Raw genomic sequence first — 20,734 nt, forward strand, 5'->3', positions numbered from 1 at the left:
TTGGAAGAGGTGTTTAAGCTTTCTGAACCTCAGCTTCCTTATCTGTATAATAGGGATCATTAGAGGGCTTCCTCTCAGGGTGCTAAGTGGACCCAGTGGGCTTATATCTCATCAAGCATTTAGTTAGACCTTCAATGAATGTGTTGATAAGTCCTGCATGGGATCATCCAGAAGACTAGAGGAAGAACTGGGCTTAAAACTTTGCTCTCCTGACTCCCAGTAAAGAGCTTGTTCCATATCACAACAAAACTGCCTGCTTCCGTGGGAGTTTCTGGAAGCGTCTGGAACAGGGGTCCTTCTGATCTCTGGGAAATTGCAAGTCACTTTATGAAAGCTTGATTGCCTAACAGCTACTGAGCTCAGGCAATGGAGTCTCTCAGCTCTGTGGACTTTGCCTTGCAGGGCCCAGAAGCCAGGATATTGATCCTCAGTAGTGGTTGTGGTGGTAGGAGTAATAGTAGTAGTAGTAGTGGTAATAGTGGTAGCAATAGTAGTACTGAACTTAGGAAGCCAGTAATTATAAGATGCACCATTATTTTATGTACAACTAAGAAAGGAAATGCTGCTGATTAAACCATGACATGCTATATTGATTGTAAGATCCATCTTGATTTCGGAGATGTTAAATGTGCATTTGAAATGGAAGGAATAGAGACGCCTGGGTGGCTCAGCGGTTTAGTACCTGCCTTCAGCCCAGGGCATGATCCTGGTAGTACCTGAATCAAGTCCTGCATCAGGCTCCCTGTACAGAGCCTGCTTCTCCCTCTGCCTGTGTCTCTGCCTTTCTGTGTGTGTCTCTCATGAATAAATAAATAAAATCTTTTAAAAAATGAAATGGAAGAGATAGTAATGAAAGTAGTGATAATAATAGTTACATTTTATTGTTTACCTCAAATTTTCACATATATGGTTTTATTTGTGCATTTACCAACAAGCATTACTGAGCACCCACCATGTATAGGCACCAGGTGCTCTGATCCTAATAGGGAGCTAGCTCAATAAGCAGAACAATGTATCAGGATGGAGGAAAGATGAACAAGGGGATGCCTCTGGAGTTCCTTAGGAGCAGAGACAGAGGCAGTTAGGGGTGCTTGGGATTGATTTAGGAAGTGCTCTCAGGAGGAAGGGATGAAGGAAGCAGGCTAGGGCTGGGGAGGAAGCTATGCAAAAGAAGGGTGTGCTGCAGCTGGAGCTAGCTAGCTTCAGCCAGACTCCCACTAGGGTCTGAGAAGTATGAATTGCACCATTACAGAGTTGGTCCCACCTTTAGATGAGGGGGCTGAACTTTTGGAATCATCCCCTACCCCACCCCCTAATCAATCATTGGCTGCAGTGCTCTCTGCCAGCAAAAGCTCCTTTTGAAAAGGGGGCAGCTAGGAGCAGTTAGCAGCCAACACAGTAGCTGGGGGATGGTGCACCAGTCTGATAAAGAAGATCCAAGAGGGCTCCAGCAGTATATACTCCAGTGGCCTTTCTCTGCTTGGAGTGGTCAAGGAAGGCTTCCCAGAAGAGTTGCCATTGAGCTCAAGTCTGATGGGAGACTAGGGGTGTGGATGAAGGTGGGGGTAGGAGGAGCATGTGTAAGCAAGTAGGCATCATCTTGAGGAACTTCAGGTTGTTTGGCTGTGCGGCCCTGGGGCCAGGAAGTAGGACAGAGCCGGATCATACCTGAAGTGTACACACCTAACAGTTTGGCTAACGGGCTCAGCTTTTTGCAGTAGAATGCTGGGAACTATCAGAAAGGGATGTGATCACTCTGATGGCAGTGAGGATGGTAAATGTACAAGACTAGAAGCAAGGGGATCAATCAGGAGATGAGAAAAAATGATAGCCAACACTTATGAAAGAGTTAATGTGTGACAGGTACTGTTAAGCTCTTGTCTCCATTTTGCAGACAAGAAAACCTCGTGGTTAAGTAACTTGCTCAAGGTCATCAAGCTAGTATGAGCCAAGATTTGGATTTAGCTCTCAGCTCATAACCTGTACACTCTCATGAACACGAATTTGGGATGCTAGTCCATGACCTATCAGCATTTGTTTTCATTTTAAAATAATGTTCTAAAGCATGCCCCATTGCTTTGCCCACACTGGATCTTGTGGGTCTTGTTCTTCCTGGCCCACTGCCACGGGGTAGGGAAGCTGAGCTCCAGAGAACAGCCAGCGATGGAGTCTGTCTGGGGCTGGTTCCGCAGGGGGCATGGAACCGTGCTGAAAGGACGCCTTTGGGAAGCTGGCAGCCTGGGCTCTGTGAAGAAAGGGTGCTTCTGTCCCCGTGGCCCTGCTGGCCCGCCCTCCTCCTGGCAGCCACACCTGTTTTGTCCTCCCTACACCCAGCCAGACGTCGCTCCCAGAGTGACAGCAGCAACTGGGGATATCTGCAGAAGCTCCCTCTTGGGCCTGACAAAGGCACTAAGAACCCACCCCAGGCCTGTGAGAGAGAGGTGATAGGGGCTAGGGTAGGTGGGGGGGGGGCGGGGGGAAGGATGCAGACAGCTGTAGGCTGGTGTGGCAGGCCCCAGAACAGGTGAACTAAATATGAATGGAGGAGGAGGGTCTCCTGGGTTTTCAAGGGTAAAGGAGAAGACAGTGCTGGGACTTCTTGGCACAGGGTGACTTACCTTAATAGCTGGGGTGGTTTTGAGTTCCCTGCCTCCTCAGAAAGGACATGACAGGGCACCTGGGGGGCTCAGTGGTTTAGCGTCTGCCTTTGGCTCAGGGCGTGATCCCAGGGTCCTGGGATCGAGTCCTGCATCGGGCTCCTCGCAGGGAACCTGCTTCTCCCTCTGCCTGTGTCTCTGCCTCTCTCGTGTGTCTGTCATGAATAGATAAATACAATCTTTGAAAAGAAAAAAAAAAGGACATGACAAAAAGGATATGACAAAAAGTGTGAGGAGGGACACCTGGGTGGCTCAGTTGGTTGAGTGCCTGCCTTCAGCTCAGGTCATGATCCCTGGGTCCTGGGATCAAGTCCCACCTTAGGTTCCTTGCTCAGCAGGAAGCCTGCTTCTCCCTCTGCCTGCCATTCTCCCTGCTGTGCACTTTCTCTCTCTCTCTCTCTGACAAATTTAAAAAAAGAAAGAAAAGTGGTGGGAAGGCATGGCCACCAAAAGAGTGTCCCTACTCAGGCTGGTGGGTGGCACTGTGGAAGTAGTTCAGTGGAAAGGACACAATGAGAGACTGGGAAAGGAGCCTTGGAGGGACACCCAGATGGGGCTCTGTGTCAGGGTTGGAAGAGTTTGGGCGAGCCCAGCACAAGGGTCACCCTGAGATGGATGGAGAAGGACCTGGGGGTCTTCGGTGGGGGGGGGGGGACTTGCCTGGACTAGGTTCTTGAAAGGAAGAGGCTAGTTTTAGTAGAAGCGGATATAGGCTAAAACAGTAAAAATAAGAACAGTTGTAACCTCTTAAGTGCATATAGTACAATACGGTCATAAAACAGTTTTTTGCACTCCATCCTGGTTCGCTGTTTTTTCCACAGCCTCTCTTTCTTCTGTTGAAACTAGAGGTCATGAGGCCTTAGTGGCAAGGGAAGAGATATCAGGGATGCAAGAAACCCAGCACTGTCCATTTGTGAGCTCCCCAACTGTGTCTGTTCCTCTCAATTCCTCATCTTCCAGCAAAGGTTGCTTCTTCACTTAAACACACCCTGTGTGCTGGCCTCCCGTGGAAAGATCCTGACAGAGAAGGGACAATGGAAAAAGACAGGAATGCAGGCATGGGGCTTGGGGCTTGGGAAGAAGAAAACCCCTGTTTAAATAGTGACTAAGGCAGCAGAGAATTAATGGAGGTGGGTGGCTGGGTAAGGAGGACCCGGTTGCTTGGAAGCTTTTTTCCCTCCCCTCTTAAGAACACCTTTAATTGGAATCTAATTCACCTGCCACAAAATTCGCCATGGGAAACTTTTTAATGGTCTTAGGTTGTCATAGAGGTGGACATTGCTGATGGCAGTGACAGGTCACTCTGAGCCAAGTCCAGAGAGCTGATGGGAGTCCCAGGAAGCCTCTCTAAGGCCCATTTTTTGCCCTCATTGGGACCCAGAGTTTGGAAGCCTGTCAAAGGTGCTTTGCTTCCTGGAGTGTTTCTCAGCAGAACCAGAGCTCTGTGCTCTTTTCTTCCCTGCAGTTTGTAAAGGTCGATGGTGGAGAAAAGCCTGCTCTATGGCGAAGGTCCCTGGAACACCTACTACCTTTCTTTCTTTCCTTCTTTTCTTTCTCTTTCTTCTTCTCCAAAGGGTACCCTTCTTGGCTGCCCCAGAGACTAGAGCTGCTAAAACCAAAACTTTCACTTCACATGTCAGTGATTCTGCACTGTCATATCTGCAGCAAAACTGACCTCCCAGGCTTTCTCGGAAGAGCTGCAGCTGTTTGCGCACATCCCTGCCTGCCTATGGGAGGCAGACTTCTCCTACCAGGGGGGCCCTTCGACACAGTCTTGAGCCCTCCTCCCCTGCACGAACACACATGTGCCCCTTTCCCTCCTCTCTTCTTTCTGAAATGGCCTGAGTTTGGAAGTTTAGTTGGGGTGAAGGGACATGCTGTTCTGTTCCAAGATGAGCAGGACTCCTCTAGTGTCTTCTGTTTCTCATGCACCCCGCCACCTTCCCCTACTTCTGCTGCTGCTTCCTGGGCCAGGCTCAGCAGCCCGTGTGGCAGTGTGGGACAGGGAGGAAGTCCTGGCGGGGCTGAGGCTGAGTGAGGAGTGCCCTTTGGAGTGGCTCCCGCTTGTTCCCTGGAGGTTGGGCCCTGGCTCCATGGTGGCAGGCTCTTCTAGGAATGTGCTCCCCAGCTGGGTTTTCTGGTTGGTTGGGAACATCCTTGGGCTGGTCTGCACTGGCTCTCAGGGGCCCGCTCCAGGTTGGCTTGTGGCCAGATTTGGGGGTTAGGCCCTAGCAGAAGGCCAGGATGACCAGCGGCCTCCAGAGGAAACCAGGCAGCAGTGGGCACTAGACACCAAGTGGCTTTGCTTCTGCTTCCCTCACTTGGATGAGATGTCAGTGGGAATGAAGAAATCAGACAAGCAGGAGAAAAAAAGCCAAAAAGCCTTTACACTGAACCACTGCCAGGAGTCCTGAGAGTCTAGGCTCTACTTGGGGGCTGGGCCTGCATGCCTGAGCACCTCAGTCCCTCAGTGGCTCACTGTCTTCCTCTGGGGGAGATGGGAAGAGGAACAGAGAGGTGACAAATGATGGCTTACCCCATGATCTTGCACAAGTCACTTAACCTATCTGAACCTCAGTGTGCTCATCCATAAAATGAGAGGGATAATACTCACACACATAGGGGTTGTTAAGTAGGCTGTGTGTGGGGACATGCTTTGAGAATTGTCAGGAACAATACTGTCATAGCAGATGCTAAATCCTAGAGCCTGGGCTTTTCTTTGGAGGTGGTTTCCCTGGCTCCTCCATTCACTTTTTACAACCACAGAATCGTGGATTTTAAACTGGAAGGGATTTTAAGAGGTTATCCGGTCCAGTCCCCTGGCATAATTATCTTTATTTTGAAGATAAGACTGTTTTAAGTTGTCATTATTTTGACATATCTATTCTACTGTGGTACAAACAAGCCCTATTCCTCCTGGGTGAAGTGTGAGTGCCAGGTGCACACAGGTGCTCCAGCCAGCAAAGGGCTGGAATAAGACCAGACAGTGGTGCTCCTTTGGAGCAAGGGTGGGTCTCTGTCATCAGCTCCGCAGGGGCAAAGGCTCTTACCCTGCAGGCTCAGAGGGTCTGTGAGAAACCAATTCCACTGCCTCTCCCCTTCTCCCTGAGAAAGCAAAAAAATGCACTTGCTTCTCAGGACTGGCCACAGGGACACAGTGTATTTTTCAGTGTTTTTTCCTTCAAAGGCAAACCTGCTTCTGGCCCATCTTTTTGGGAAAAACAAAAACCAAAAACAAATGGAAAGAACCTCCCCTGGACTTTCTCCTGGCCCTGGAGCTTCCTTGAGTGCGGGAGCCACCAAGAGCTGCCTGAGCAGCAAAAATCTTCCCACCAGCCAGGCAAGGAAGCATGGGGTGGGGGTGGGGGTTAGTAGGGAAGGTAGGGGAAACGTGGGCATGCAGTGAAAAGCTGCCCTAACTCTGCCCTGCGTTGCTAGAATTAAACCCAGGAGCTTTTCATCACCTAAGTAACTGGGCCTTTTATAAGGGCTGGGACGTTTCTCAACAACCTTTCACACCACTAGGATGCTGGTGAGCCAAAAGTGAAACTTGGGGAAACTTAATAAGGTGCCTTAGAGAGGACTGTGCATGATTTACCGTATCCAAAACCAAGAGTTTTCTTTGTGGAAGAAAGAGACTTGTGTCCTCCCCAACATCACATACACACTTTCCTGGCAGGCCCGATGGGTTTCCAAGCATTTCGTCACCGTCTCCTTATGACCTTGGTGTGAAAGGAACGAGCCGCGTGGCCTGTTGGTCCCAGCAAAGCCATCGGGGGGTGCCGGCCTGGGCTGAGGGAGGAGGGCGACCCACTCGGCAGTGGAGGTGAGGTCTGCTGGAAATCCCCAGCCCGAGCAGCCGCCTGAGGTTTAAAGACGCCTTCTCCGGCCTTATTTGGTCGCAGGAAGTGGGCGGCGCCAGGCCTGCTGGCTGCGAGGCCGACCCGAGACAGTTGTGCTGATGAAGTGGTGGAGCTGGTTCCTGCTCGCCGCCGTGCCGCGCGCGCCGGCCGGCCGCTGGGCGCTCCGCGCTCCCAGCCGGGAGTTGTGCAATCCTTTGTAGCACGCCAGAGAGTCCTCCTCCTTCGCTGTTGCCTCTCGCCCTCTCTCTCTCTCTCTCTCTCTTTTTTTTTTTTTTTCAAGCTGTGAGCTCAACCGATGAGTCAGAGCAGTGCAATCCTGACACTGCATCGCAGGACTGGGGGTGACACGGAGGGAGGGAGAGCGATCGCGAGGCAGACACCGCGGGCGCGGGGTGCGCCGAGGCTCCTGCGCCGCAAGCGAGGGGTGACAGCCCGTGCGTCCCGCCCGGGCCCTGCCAGCAAACTTCCCAGCCTTGGGAGGCGCGGGCTGGCGGAAGCCCTGCGAGCGCCGCGGGGAGGCGGAGGCGCCTGTTTGTTTTTAAAATCCGGGAGTGCGTGCAGGCGGCCGGAGCCTGGGAGAGGACCGAAGGCGGCGGCCCGCGGCGGAAGGGGGACAGCCGATGCTGGAGCTCGGGCAGGAGACGGGTAAGCGGGATGCCCGGCCGGCGGCCGAGGCCTGCACGCGGCGGCGGCGGCGGCGGCGGCCCAGGGACCCCGGGCTGCGCGGCGGCGGCGGCGGCGGCGGCGGCGGCGGCGGCGGGCGCGCGAGCTGTAGCCCTGCAGGCGCGGCCGGGGGCGGGGGCGCGGGGCCGCGGGGGGCGCGGCGCCGCAACTTCTGCGGCCTGGGCGGCCGGGGCGGGCGGTGCGTGCGTACGTGCGTCCGCCGCCCCGCAGCCCGCAGCCCGCAGCCCGCGCCCCGCGGCCCGCGCCCCAGCCCGCAGCTGCGTGCGCCGCGCCAGCCCGCCGTGTTTGTGCAGCTACGCAGCTCGCGCGCGGCCCCCGCCCACCCGGGCGCGGCCCCGGCAGGAAAACCCTTCCGAGCCGCCCGGGCCCCGCCGCGCGGGCGGCGATGGCGACGGCTCGGGAACGCGGCTGCTCCTCGGCTGGAGAGAAACGTGGTGTCCGCGGGGACCGGCGTGCGTGACCGAGCCCGGGCCCCGGAGGCGTCGGGAGGGGCTCGAGCGAGCCGCGGGAACTTGGCGCCGAAGCCCCTTCCCTTGGCCCTGCCAGTGTGCACGACAAAGTGGACGTGGAAACTGTGCCCGCGCCGGGGGCTTGGGGGACCGACGTGCAGAGGCGGCGGGGAGCTAGGGCAAGTGCAGCAGAGGCCTAAGCCGGAGCACCGGGGGCGGGCGGGCCGGCCTCACCCCGCGCACCTCGGCGCTGCTGGCGCACCTCAGACCTGTCATCCTTCTCGCCCGCCCCCGCACGCCCTCGCGGCTGCGGCCTGCCGAGCTCCGCGCGCCTCACCGTGTGCTGTGTTTGAGGAGTGCCCTCCGGAACTCGGGGGCCCGGGTTTTGCCTGGACCCTGCACATGGCCGGCTTGGTGGAGGTAGTCAGCCCCCCCTTCCTCCCAGCTCACGCTTACAAGAGCCTGTGCTCCAGGTTGCCCTCCTGGAGCCCCCCCCCCCCCCCCCCCCCCCGCCCAAGCCTCTGGATAAGGGCCTGGTGCCGCCCTGCGATTTCCAAGCCTCAGCCCCAAGGAGGGCAGACCTGGAGGAGGTACCTGCCACTCAAAGTGGACGCCACTGGGCATTCCAGCCCAGCCTCCAGAGCGAGCTGCTGGAAAGATGAAAGGGGAAGTTTCTCGCCCCATTTAAAACTTTGTTGGTCACAACTTTTGGTGGCTACTTCCTGCTTCCACCATTCCACATCGGAGCCATGTGCCAGCCTGTGTGGAGCCTGGCTCCGGGGCCCCGCGAGATGGGAGGAGGAGAGCTGGCTGGCCGTGGCTGACTATGGAGGCCGCCGTGGCACGTGTGTGCAGGGGATCCCTGTTGGCAGTTGTGGCTGGGGGGGAGGGGTGGTCTGGCCTGCTCCAGCTGGGGGAGCCTGGCCTGGTGGCGGCCTGGAGGTCTGACCTCTCCTGGTCCCTGCAGCTTCAGGATTGGGACTGGAGGCCTGGTTGAGGAGAGAAAACCACCTGTCCTGCTCCACAACCTCGCAGGGATGGTGTGGCGCATGATCAGAGAAATGCACCCTTTCCACAGGCAGTTAGGTGGCTTCGGGATAAAGGGGAAAAGGAGAAACCTTCCCAGGTCGAGAATTTATGGGTCCTCTTGTTCCTGCTGCTCTGGACAGTGAATAATAGTGGTGTAAACATTATGATAAGCCATCTCATTGCATGGTCCTGGCCCAGTCTCCATTCTAATTGGATTGGCCTCTGGCTGGTTACTCTGGTCTGAGTAACTCCTAGGGGACAAGGGGGTGAACAACTTAGAGGGTGCGCACCCCTCCCCACCCTTCACCCCCCCCCCCCCCCGTTCTGGAACGGTCTGCCCACTGCCCGTGTGGCTTTTCCCAGTGCCAGGCAGGACCTTCCCCTCACCCTAGAAAAGGGTGCCCTGGAATGCCCATGGGGACGAGAGTTCAGCCTTTAAATGTGGGATTTAAAAATAACTCCATTGTTTAGCCCTATGGGCTGCTGCTTTTAATAAATGGAGAAAAAAAAGATAAAAGGCAATATGCAGTTATAGATTCAGTTAAGGGCCGCCCGTGGCTGCAGAACCCAGGGAAGGACTGCCCTGTGGAGGCAGAAGGATGGAGGGGGTGCACCTGGTGCATAGTGTCTTAGAACGGGAATGGGCCAGTCTGCGAATCTGGCCTGCAGCCGGGTCTCCCAGAAGGATACTTTGCTCATGGAGGAGTGGGGATGGCCACAAGTAGCTGGAAGATTTCTACTGATCCTTTTAGGCCTGTTTTAAATGACACTTCTTTTGAGCTGCCACAGCCTTCTGAACACTCATTTCCGCCTTATGTAGTCATTTGTGTACATATCGTACCGCGGTGCTCAAAACATAAACTCAGAGATAGAGTCTCTGTATCTCCTTCGCACAGCTGCAATGAGGATTCTGTGTGTGAAACGCTGAAAGGACATTTCAGGATTACCATAAACCTCTGCTCCAGTGTGTGTTCTGTATTGTTCTCACAATGCCCGGCTTTAGTAGGTGTTAAGTATATGTATCTTTCATTCATTTGTATATGTTCATTGAACAAATGAATGAAAGATCTCCATCCAGAAAACGTGGGCTTGTATGTCATGGGCTCACTGAGTCCCGCTGCTGGGATTCATACTGTACCATCGATTTTTGAAAGGGTCAGTCCATGAGTGATTCTAGTGCCGGCGAACCCAGTGTCTTGGCCCTGCACTACAGCTGGCCTTCTGGAGAGCTGGAGAGTGTGTCTGGTCATTCTGGCCCCAGAAGGACCTTGGGATGAAAGAGTGTGAAACCTCCTGCCCGGGAATCTGCTACCTGGGCATTTCCTTTGGCCAGGAGGCCAAACTGGCATCTTTTCTGTGTGTGTGTGTGTGTGTGTGTGTGTGTGTGTGTGTATGCATGCACGTATCAGTATAGAAGCAGTCTGGGGGGCTCCATTCCTCCCTGACTCACCACAGGCTGCAGGAAATGCAGCCTATGATTGCAGTCCGATGGAGGAGTTGCTCCTACACAGTGGAGCACTGACTCTGTGGGGCTGAACTAAATAAACTGCACGCAGGGCTGGAGCTAGGTGGAGTGTGCTGAAATCCCCAGGTCTTACTTACTTAAGGGATCTGCATTTGCATTTGGAGCAACATTCAGGATACCCTGAGACTGTGAGCTCATTTTATGAATCAGAAGCATTACAGCATAACTTCGGTGTTGGAAACTGCTCTTTGGAATCCAGATTGCCCTCCCTCCACCCCAGCACACTCACACTTACAGGGTCTCTCAGCCACACACTTGGGAATGATAACAGTTAGTAGGGCATCAGTTCAGATTCCATAGCCACCAAGCAAAATTTGTCCACACCCACTTCCACCCCCACGCTCAGATCTCCATTCCTGGATGGTGTGGTGGACAGTGACCCAGGCAGTGACTATGAAGGAAGCCCAGTAGGTGCCCAGGAACCAGGACAAGGCTGACCTGGGTTCCTAGTCCACTTCTCTACTTCCTGTGTGGCTTTGGGCATTGCTTAACTTCCTGAGCCTCAGTTTCCTCACCTGTAAAATGAGGATGATGATAGTACTTCATAGAGTTGCAGTGCAGGTTAAACATGATCATGCATGCAGGATGACTGGCACATAGTAGGTACCCAGCAGCTGGTGGCTGTCATTTCACTGGTCCCTCACAAGTTCAGCTGTTTGCCTTTTGCTCCTCCCAGGAAAGAGGAAATGGAGCGTGTCCTGCTGGTGGTAGGAGGGGGCTCCTCCAGGGCACTGGGGGCTTGTGTAAATGAAGCTCATTTTATAACTCCCTAGGCCCCGGGTACAGCAGGGTGATCCTCGCCCGCCCAGACAGCCCAGATCTTGGTGGCTGTGTGTTTTTGCAAGGGATTCTGTCCCTGCAGCCCAGAGTTAAGGGCTCAACTTCCCAGAGATCAGATTGTGCTCTCTGGAACCTACCCGCCCAGGCCTCAGGCTGAACTGCTCACGTGGGTGGGCGGAAGACTGCTTTCTCAGCCGAGGAAAAAGTCCCCTTGTCTTTGCTTCACCTGCAGCCTCCCAGTGTGACCTCACTGGAGGTTTGGGTGGAGCTCAGGGTGGGAGTTGTCTCTGAAGAGTACTTTGGCTTTTTCACCAATTGAAATAGCAGGGGTGGAGTGGGGTAGGGGGGTGGGGGAGACACCAAGATATTATATAAGAGGAAAGTTGCCACATGTCAAAAAAAGAGCTGGGTTTTGCTGGAGTGTGGGGGGGATCTCCCTGAGGGACATGATTACCAGCTGTGGTTTGGGAGGTGGGGGGGAGGGGGCTGACTGGGGACGAGAGAGGCCAGGGTCCCGAGGCTTCCCTGGCAGCCCTTCTTGCTCTTGCTCTTCCTGGATCATAGCCCGGTGCTGTGGCCAGCTGGGGAAGGTGCTCCGTCTTCCCTCTGCCTTTCTCTCCAGCCGCAGGGAGCTTGTGGGTTATTTTTTCCAGGCAGTGCTTCTTCCTCCAGGAGTCTCAGGAAGGGGGGCAGGGGAGCAGCCAGGGCAAGATCTGACCAGGCCAGAGCTGGGACAGGGGGAAGTTTACCAGGCTTGCAGCCAGAAGGGGGTTCCCTGTGAGGCTGCCCAACTTCTCTGGGGAAATGGGGTCCAGAGAGGAAGAAAAACAGGGATTTCGATTCCCAGCTTTTTCCTTGCAGTTGGACAGACAGAGGCCCATCAGCGTGCTGTTGCCAGAATTTGTCAGTTCCTTGAGGGGGAGGGCCCCAGAGCTCAGAAAGGAGCTCAGGAAAGCTTAAGTGATAACTGACAACTCTTGGGAGTGCATGTAGGCTGGCTTTTTCTCCCCCTTTCTTCTCTTCTCACTCCTCCTCCCCTTCCTCCTTTTCCACGTCCTTCCAGTCCCCCTCCCACCCTCCCAGCCACTGCCAGCTTCTGGGGCATGTACCTGACTGCTGCTCGGATTCTCCTCTCCCGGATTCTCCTCTCCCTCTGACGTTGAGTTGTCTGACCTCCCCAGCTGGGTCTGGGTCACAGCCCTGGGCTCCCCGGCTCCCCGGTGTCATCCCAGAGCTGGAAGACACTTTGGGCCATCTAATTCCACTCCTTCATTTTCAAATGGGGAAGTGCAGAGACAGTGAGTTCTTTGAGGTTCCCCTACGTGTCCACTTTCCCCTGAGGCTGGCGGCGGGTGGAAAGAGGAGCTGCTCCAGTGTCCTGCCCCTGGTCCCCGTCCCTCCCAATTTGGAAGGTGGGAGGGCTGCTTCAGTACAGGAAGAGCCCGGAGGAGTCGTCTCTGGCTCCTGGGTGTGGCTCAGTCCCCAGCTGGCTCCATGGTTATTTATTTGTCTGTGCGTGTGTGTGTGTGTGTGTGTGCGTGCGTGCGTGCGTGATTGCCTGCCTGCCTGCGTGTGTGTGAGTGTGTGTGTGAGTTTTGTGGTTGGGAGGCTGGATCTGAGTGAAAGCAGAAGTGCCCATGCTATGTCAACTATGTGACAGGCAGATGGGACCTTACAGGGACAGTTAGGAGAGGAAGAATGGGGGCAGAGGCCTCCTCTGCACAATGGCTGCTGTGCTCTTTCTCTCCCTGCTTCAGTGCTTGCATACTTGAGCATAAACAGCCCTTCCATGTGGCTAGCAGCTGCCTTTCCTTGCTGGCTTTGGGCAGAAGAGATGCCAAAAATAACCAGGCAGGCACTTCCACTTGTGGGACATTCACTGTGGTTGCCTTGGGGCTGGCTTATTCTCTGTGTGCAGGCCTGGGTGCCTTTGGCATCTCTGCTCATACTTCCTCTGGGCACCCCTCTCCCCAGCTTCCCTCAGGTGATAGTATTTTCCCTCTTATTGCCCTTATTCGAGTGAGCCCAGCAGGGTGGAGGCTCCATTATGGGTCTCGAAGCTCTGCCAGGTATTATCCGGGGACTCTTGTCTCACCATGCTCCTGCAGGCCCTGCTGGCACAGCAGAGCCCCAGGGAGGCCTGTGCTGGGTGTGCTCCTCCTGGATCCCTAGGCCAGATGCCCTGCGTGCCTGCAGAGCCTGATGCTATTGCTGGGACCACTCATCTCCTTGTCCTGCTCTCACGAGCCGGGCCCTGTGCTCGCCAGCTGTGGAACTGAGAGAATCAGGCTGTTTGGATCCTCCCAAGGTGTTGAAGACTGATAATGATGCTACTCCTGCCCAGCAGAGAGGAAAGGAAAGCACATTTATTGAGCCTTTACTTTGTGCCAGGCACCCCACGTATATATTAACCTCATCTAATTCCACGGTAACTATGAGGCAAAGATACTATGCCTCTTTACTGATAGAGAAACTGAGACCCACAGAGAGGCTGGCGATTGGAAAAGCCGGGATACATTTTGTCAGACCCTAAATCCCTGGCTCTTTTTACCTTGCAGCGCACACTTCCCTGGGCTATTTTCATGTGCACAGGGAACAATGCTTTGACCCTTGGAATGAAGTGCTGATGGTAGGAATTCAGGCACCTTTAGACCCACTGATTAGGGGAGATATTTTGGGCTGGGAAGGGCAGGGAAGACCCCTCTGAGGCCTCCCTCTCCAAACACTTCACAGGGCAGCCAGAAGCCCAGCCTGAGCCACAAGGACCTCCTGTGAAGGGCAACAGGCACCTGAGGGTCAGCTGGGCGTGTGCTGTGGAGGGGAGGGGTGGATGGGGGGAAGGGGGCGTGCCAGAGGGGTCATTCGTGCATGGGAGGAATGGAAAGGTTTGGTTTAGGCCTCAGGGAGGCAAACCTTTCCTTTCTAAGTGTCTCCTCCTTTCCAAACATCCTAGCCTCTGTAGTCAGTCCTGAGATCATTTCTAGGACCATTGGCCTGGGGGGGGGGGTAGGTAGGATCTTGGATCTCCCTTCCTGGCTGCTGGGTCTGACCCTGGGGTGCATCATTCTAGTGGGCTCAGCCCCGCTCTCATAGAACCTGGTTGGTGCATACTTGGGGCTTGGGCTGGATGCTGTGCTGGTGCCTGGTGCCAAAGGCCTCTGGGTGTATTTCAGGAACAATAAAGAATAAATCAACACAGGAAAAAAGGCCCTGCAGCAGCTGCTCAGAGACTGGAGAAACGCAAGGAATGTGTGAGCATTTGGCAGAGGCCTTGGATCTTGACCCGGGCCTGAGAAAGGGCGTGCCTCCGACTGGATGACTGGGCCAGTGAGGCAGGCGGCACTGTGCCCACCTTGTAGCTTATCCAGGAGGCCTAGGAAGCCATGCCGACACCCCCTCCACTGGCAGCACGCTTTTGGTGTTTCTTGGTCACTATCAGGTTTTGGGGAGCCATATTGTCCCCATTCTTGCACCAAACCAGCAGGACACCCTCCTCGCTGCCCATCCCAAGCCACTAGGAAGGTCTTGGTGCCTTCTGGAGCTGACCATACAGGAGACCCTGGGCTGATGAAGACACCATATGTTAGACACCTGTGTTCTACCTCCCTCCCGAGAAAGACATGAGCCAAACACCAAAGACCTGGCATTGACAGGGAGTTCTGGGGGTGAGAACATCCACCTGGGCCCTGACCACACCTCTACCCAAGTAATCAGCTATGTATCCTTGGGTGAGTCACTTCACCTTTTAGGGCTTCAGTTTTATTTGCCATGAAATAGAGATTTGGACCAATGATTTTTGGAGTGGGTGGGCACTGTCTCCCTTAATTAGGATGTGCAATGAATAGCCTTTATTTGGGAATTCAGGTCCTTGAGGGGAAGCCTTTCTGAGAGCCCTATGCAGGAGGTGGATGGCTAGGCCTGGGGCTGATGCACAGTGCCTGGGGAGAGGGGCATTGGTCCAGTAGGGACCCAGTCATGGAGCTGACTTGACTTTAGGGTACCAGGGTAAGGGACAGGAGCCTGAGCCCCATGGGGATTTAGGGTGGCTGACAAGCAGGGGAGAGTCAAGGCTTTATGTGTAAAGAGCTGTCTGCCAGCTGTGCGTGTGGGGTTGGGGAGTATGGGAGGGTGTGACTTCCTCTTGAGGATGTTGGGCCTTCACATTGGGCTCCCCAATGGTGGTGACCAGTAGCATTTTCAAAGCCACTCACTTCCTAGGCCGCTCTCAGCCACCGTACTTGCCCAGCCACGCTTCCAGAACACCATGGTGGTTTTCAGCTGAAGCTGCTCTCAGGGGAGAAGATGTAAGCAGTCCAGAGGCTGCTGCCATCTATCCCAGCTACCAAGCAGGAGGCTGAGCTTGAAGCTGGGGGAGGAAGTTTGCAGAAAGGGCTGTTGATTCCAGTCCCTGCCTTACCTCTATACTCCTGTGGGCTCAGGCAAGTGATTGGGCCCCTTGGATTTTCAGGTTCCTCATTGAAAAAGGAGGAGAGTACTAATAACCTACTGTGTTTTGAAGATTAAACAGCATCATAGGTACAGAGTGCTTCGCCCCATCTTGGCACATTGCGGCACCCTCAAGAAATGTTAGAGATGCTGATGGTGGTGAAGGAGAAAGCCTTATTTTTTTGTAATGTCGGGATTTCACCTTGGCTCCAAGCCCTGCCCAGTGTCTTGCCAAAAGGTGTGGCCTGCCTGAGTGGAGGACGAAGCATTATTACTGGAGTTCTCGACTCTGGGCCCTGCTCTGCTCCTGGCTGGGCTTCTGCAGGCTAATTTCTTCCCTTCTCTGGGCTGCTTTGTGGAACAAGGACTTGAACTCAGTGAACATTGACATCCCTTAATATTTGGAATCTGTTCAGCTTCCCCAGCTGGCCCGGCTTTGCTGGTTGGCTCTGAAGAGAGGCACAAGCCACCTTTCTCCATGTGGTATAGGGGCTCTTATTCCTGTTGACCCCACTGTACCCTTCTCTCAAAACCCTATGGGCTTCCAGGGGCTTTTACAGATACCCCCAGTGTTGCAAGGAGCTGGTTTCTGACAGGTTGGGGCTGGGATTATTTCTTGGTGGGAGGGCTGTATACTGTGCTCCACTTGGAAGTGCTCCCAGGAAGAGCAGCAGCTGGGAGGGAGCATGAGGAAGAGGAGAGTCCACAGCTGGCTTTGTGGGGTTCTCACGTGTAGCGTTTCTCCTGTAGCCCACAATAAGTGTGGAATTGGGATTTTTCTGGAAGAATGATGGGAAGACCAGGGACTTTGAAGGCAGACAACAGGGACTTGAATCTTGCTTCTGCCACATTAGCTGCAGAGCCTCGGTTTTTATCTAGAATGGAGACAATAAGATGCCTAGATGGGAAGTTCTTAAGCATAGATTAGGGTATGTCAAGTGCCTAGCATAGGGGAAGTGCTCTATAAATGTTTGCTTCCTTCTTTTGGATATTCTGTAGACTGGCAGGGGGAGTGAAAATATTTGTGACCTTTTTCCTGGGGAGAAACAGGCTGCATAACAGCCCCACGGGCCTCTCCCTCCCACAGCTGTTTTGATTCTGGGGTCAAGCTTGGGATCAAGTTCAGTGTGTGTCCAGACTGGGGGATGGGAGAGGGGCTACCCAGGCATTTGCAAAAATCAGATCTGCAGCTTCTTAGGGCTGTGCAGAAGGGATACAGACTGTGTTCTGAGGGAGTGGCCTTTCTGGGCTGGGAGAACTTGACAAGTCACTTAAAACCTTCATTTCCCATAAGTTCCCCAAATTTCCTTCTGTTGTTGATTTTTTTAAAATTCCACTTCATTCTGATCAGTGAACATGCTTTGTATGGTTTTACTTCTTTTAAATTTATTGAGACTTGTTTTATAGGCTAATTTATGATGTATCCTAGAGAATATTCCATGTGTTCTTGAGAAGAATGTGTATTCTGCTGTTGTTGGGTGGAATGTTCTGTAGATATCTCTTAGGTCTAGTTGCTTCACAGTGTTCAAGTCTTCTGTTTCTTATTGATCTTCTGGTTAGCTGTTCAGTTCCTTATTTAAAGTGAAGTATTGAAGTCTCTCACTATTATTGTTGGATTGTCTGTTTTTCCCCTCCATGTTGACAGTTTTTGCTTCATGTATATTTGGGGACCCTGTTTGTTGTTAGGTGCATATATGTTTCTAATTGTAATATCCTATTGAGGGATTGATGCTTTTTTTTTTTTTTTTTTGGATGGATGCTTTTATCATTATAAAATGCCCTTCTTTGTTTCCAGTAAGAATTTTTGTCTTAAAATCTATTAATGTAATAATGTTAGCACGTCTGGTCCAGTCCAGCTCTCTTTGGTTACTGTTTATTTTTTTCCATCCATTTACTTTTCAATCTGTTTGCGACCTTGAATCTAAAGTGTATGTCTCTTGTAAATAGCATATAGTTGGATCGTGGTGGGGTTGTTGTTTTTTTTTTTTTTTTTTCCATTTTCCCAGCCTCTCCCTTTTAATTGGAGTGTTTATATTTATTTTTATTTATTTTTAATTTTTATTTATTTATGATTGTCACACACAGAGAGAGAGAGAGAGAGAGGCAGAGACATAGATAGAGGGAGAAGCAGGCTCCATGCACCCGGAGCCCGATGTGGGATTCGATCCTGGGTCTCCAGGATCACGCCCTGGGCCAAAGGCAGGCGCCAAACCGCTGCGCCACCCAGGGATCCCCGGAGTGTTTATATTTAAAATAATTGTTGTTAGGGTAGGGTTTCTGTCTGTCATTTTGCTATTGATTTCTGTCTTATTTCTTTTTTGTTTGTTTCTCTGTTACTCCATTACTGTCTTTTTGTGTTAAATAGGTATTTTTAAGTGTATCATTCCTGACTTATAAAATGAGAACGAGAAGAATGAGGGTTCAATGAGATGTTGCTGGCAATGCCCTTAGCACCGTGCCTGACCAATAATAGGCACTCAGTACACATGGCACTCATCTGGGCCTCTGGCACTCTCAGAGCCATGGTCAGCCATGGGGCTGAGCCAAGTCCATCCAGGGCCCCATGGGACTCCTCTCATCTCCTCTCATCTCCTATGGCTCCTTTGGGGAGGGACGAACAGCGGGTCCTTGGAAACCACATTATGCCAGTCCCTGACCTTCTTTCCCCTGCTCCAGCACCTGGTGGCACCTGGGCTGCCTATGAAACATTACAGATTTCCACCCCCTACTCCTCACCAGAGCCATAAACCCATCTCAAAGGGTAGGTTTGAGAGACACTTCTCAGCATAGCCGGGCAGCAGGTATGACAGAGAGAGATCTGATTCAGAGTTGGCAGGCTTGGATTTGAATCCTGGCTCCTTACTTGTGTCCTCGGGCTGTGACTTGAAACAAGTTACTTTTCAGAGCCAACCTTTTCTCTTTTCTCAGATGGGAATAGTGGTTACACAAGTAAGCAATACTCACACACATGGGGCATTAGTTGGTGCTGGTGGCTAATATTTCATGTTGCAGTTGCTGGTTAAGTGTTTCTTTGTCCTGCCTTGTCCCTCCCTGACCCACCCAGAGCTCCTAAGTTCCTCAAAGGCAGGACCCAGTTTGCTACAGTTCCTGGACACCTGACAACCAATCCTCTGCACTCTCCATTGGGCCGTACTACCTCCAGGCCCTGATTCCCGCCCCCCCCCCCCCCCCCCCCGTCTGAGTGCAAAAACAGAAGGAACTAAAGAAGTATTATGGGATAATGGTTAATGCAGAGAATGAGAGCATGAAGATTCAGAGAACAGTGTGTGCCAGAGGCTGCCTGTAGGCCTTGAAGGGAGGTGGATCCTTAGAGTGGACGCAGGGTTCCAGGTGGAGGGAACAGCTCCAGCAAATGCTTGAAGTCAGAGAACTCTCCCCGGGTCACCTGTTCCCTGTGTTTCTAACCCCTGCATGGGCCACCATGCATTATAATCAGTGTGTGTTTCTGTCTCTCCTCCATTAGACTGGGAGTTCTGTGCGGGTAGGGACTGTGCCTTGTCTCCTGTGCCTCCCCAGAGCCTGGAGGGCTGCAGAGATGTGTGTGTGCGTGCGTGTGTGTGAGAGATGAGGGGTGGAAGGGGTGGAGAAGGGGAGTTGTTAGGTAGGCAGGGTGAGGCCATATACAGGCAGGGTGAGGCCTCTGTGCTATAGCTCCTCTGTCTTGGTCTGGGGCAGACTCTAGCCCCGGGGCTCAGGCACAGACTCCAGAGAACCCTGCCTTAGACCTCTAGGGAGCCCTGCCTTTCCAGAGAGAGGGAAGGGTTGGAGCAGCCTTTGGTGGTGTGAGTCCCTTAGGGCCCAGAGAAGGTTATAAGGAGACCAAAGGGCTCCCCATGAGACCCTTTCCAGAGGTCCAACCACTTAAGGACCTTAGTGACACTTGCTGTATCTCTTCCAGAGAAAGCCAAAACCTGCTAGCTTTTACCTTACTCCCTGGGACTCCCAACTTCTGCTTGAAGGGATTTGCCTGGGCTGCCTGTGATTGTTTGTGGCCCTTGCCTAGGAGAGAGGCAGCCAGTCCCCTCAGAGTGGGCAAGGGCTGAGCCTGGAGGCTTGATCCTTTCCAGGCTCTGCCTGGGATTCTTTTTTTTCCCCTCTGCTTCCCCCTTATAAAACAGATCTGGTTCTCCTGGGTTCCTCTGGACTTCCTGAGGGTGTTTGCTGGCATTGGAGGAGAGGGACAATGCAAATAGATGCCTGAATGAAGCCCTGAGAGGGCCTCATAAGGCAAAGGATTCTCCTCTCACACACATCCCTTTAAAAGTATCTCAGTGTTGGCATTTTTACCATCACAGTCCAGACTGCAGCCAACTCGAACCCTGGCCAAACATGGCCTAACCAGCTAGACAGCTGAGATCCTTGGGACCCTACTGGCCTGGGCTCTGCATTTCAGAGCTGAAGCTAAGTCCAGAGAAGTGCTAATCTGGGGACTCTGTGGATTGGGAATGGGTAGATCATAGGGTCTGCTTTCTCACACCCCTAGGGGAAGTGACATTTGTCAGAGTCAGGTCCTTGTCCCTGTTCCTGATGTCTCCTTCCTTACTGGTTTGCAGACTCCTTTTGAACAGGACTTATGTGTCCAGTGGTTTCGAGAAATGAAGCCCTTTAGCCTGGTGTGAACTTCCAGTTAAAGTGGGAGGGAGCGGGGTAGGTGAGGGGGATCGAGCATTGCAGATGATTGCATTGTGTCCAGAGGGAAGGTTTATCTAGAGCCTGGGCAACTCTAGACAGCCCAAGATGCAGTTCCAGGCCACTTGCCTAGTCTGGTTGTAGCCACAGACCCCAGAGTACCTGAGAGAGAACTTTCCAGGATATGAACATGGGCTAGAAGGCCAGCTGGCCCAAGCTGGGTTCCTCTAAGGAGGGTCCCTCATCACTGCCCCTGGCATCCTAGCCAGACACCTTGGTGTCTTGAGGCCTAGCCCAGTCATGTCAGGGCATGAGATAAACAGATCCACAGGCTCATGTCTCTGGCTATGGTCTCAGCAAGGGCGGGAAGCCACAGGGAAAGAAAAATTGGACAGGGCAATGGAAAGGCTGGCACTTTTCCAGTTGGCCTGCATGTGGTGTGGGGCAGCAGGTGACAGTCAAGGGGCAAGTGGCTTGTGGGCCAGAAATTAGAAGGATTTGTGTTTAGCTTAGTTGGAGACAGTGTGGGGCTACTGATGGGGTAAAATGTGATGGGGTTAGGAGGTGGGACCTTTTCACTTCATCTCAGCATCACGAGGATCTCTGCTGTGCATCAAGGAGAGAGACTGGAAGCCGCAGCTGGGCAGGGGC

The 20,734-nt window shown here is 53.2% G+C and overlaps 1 protein-coding gene across 3 annotated transcripts in view; it reads left to right on the forward strand.

The window, feature by feature from the left end:
* The window catches only part of MIDEAS (mitotic deacetylase associated SANT domain protein), a 69,657-nt gene that overhangs the window by 20,697 nt on the left and 28,226 nt on the right, over positions 1-20,734 (forward strand). The window contains exon 1 of one of the 3 annotated variants that reach the window (XM_055303950.1): positions 6,650-7,165. The exons of the other annotated variants lie outside the window; for them this stretch is intronic. The gene's annotated coding sequence lies outside the window, so the exon portion shown is untranslated. Of the gene's footprint in view, positions 1-6,649; positions 7,166-20,734 lie in introns of those variants that run through there. 3 annotated transcript variants of the gene reach the window in all.

The sequence above is a fragment of the Nyctereutes procyonoides genome, unplaced genomic scaffold, assembly GCF_905146905.1.
Source record: "Nyctereutes procyonoides isolate TBG_1078 unplaced genomic scaffold, NYPRO_anot_genome, whole genome shotgun sequence".
NCBI classification, from domain to species: domain Eukaryota; kingdom Metazoa; phylum Chordata; class Mammalia; order Carnivora; family Canidae; genus Nyctereutes; species Nyctereutes procyonoides.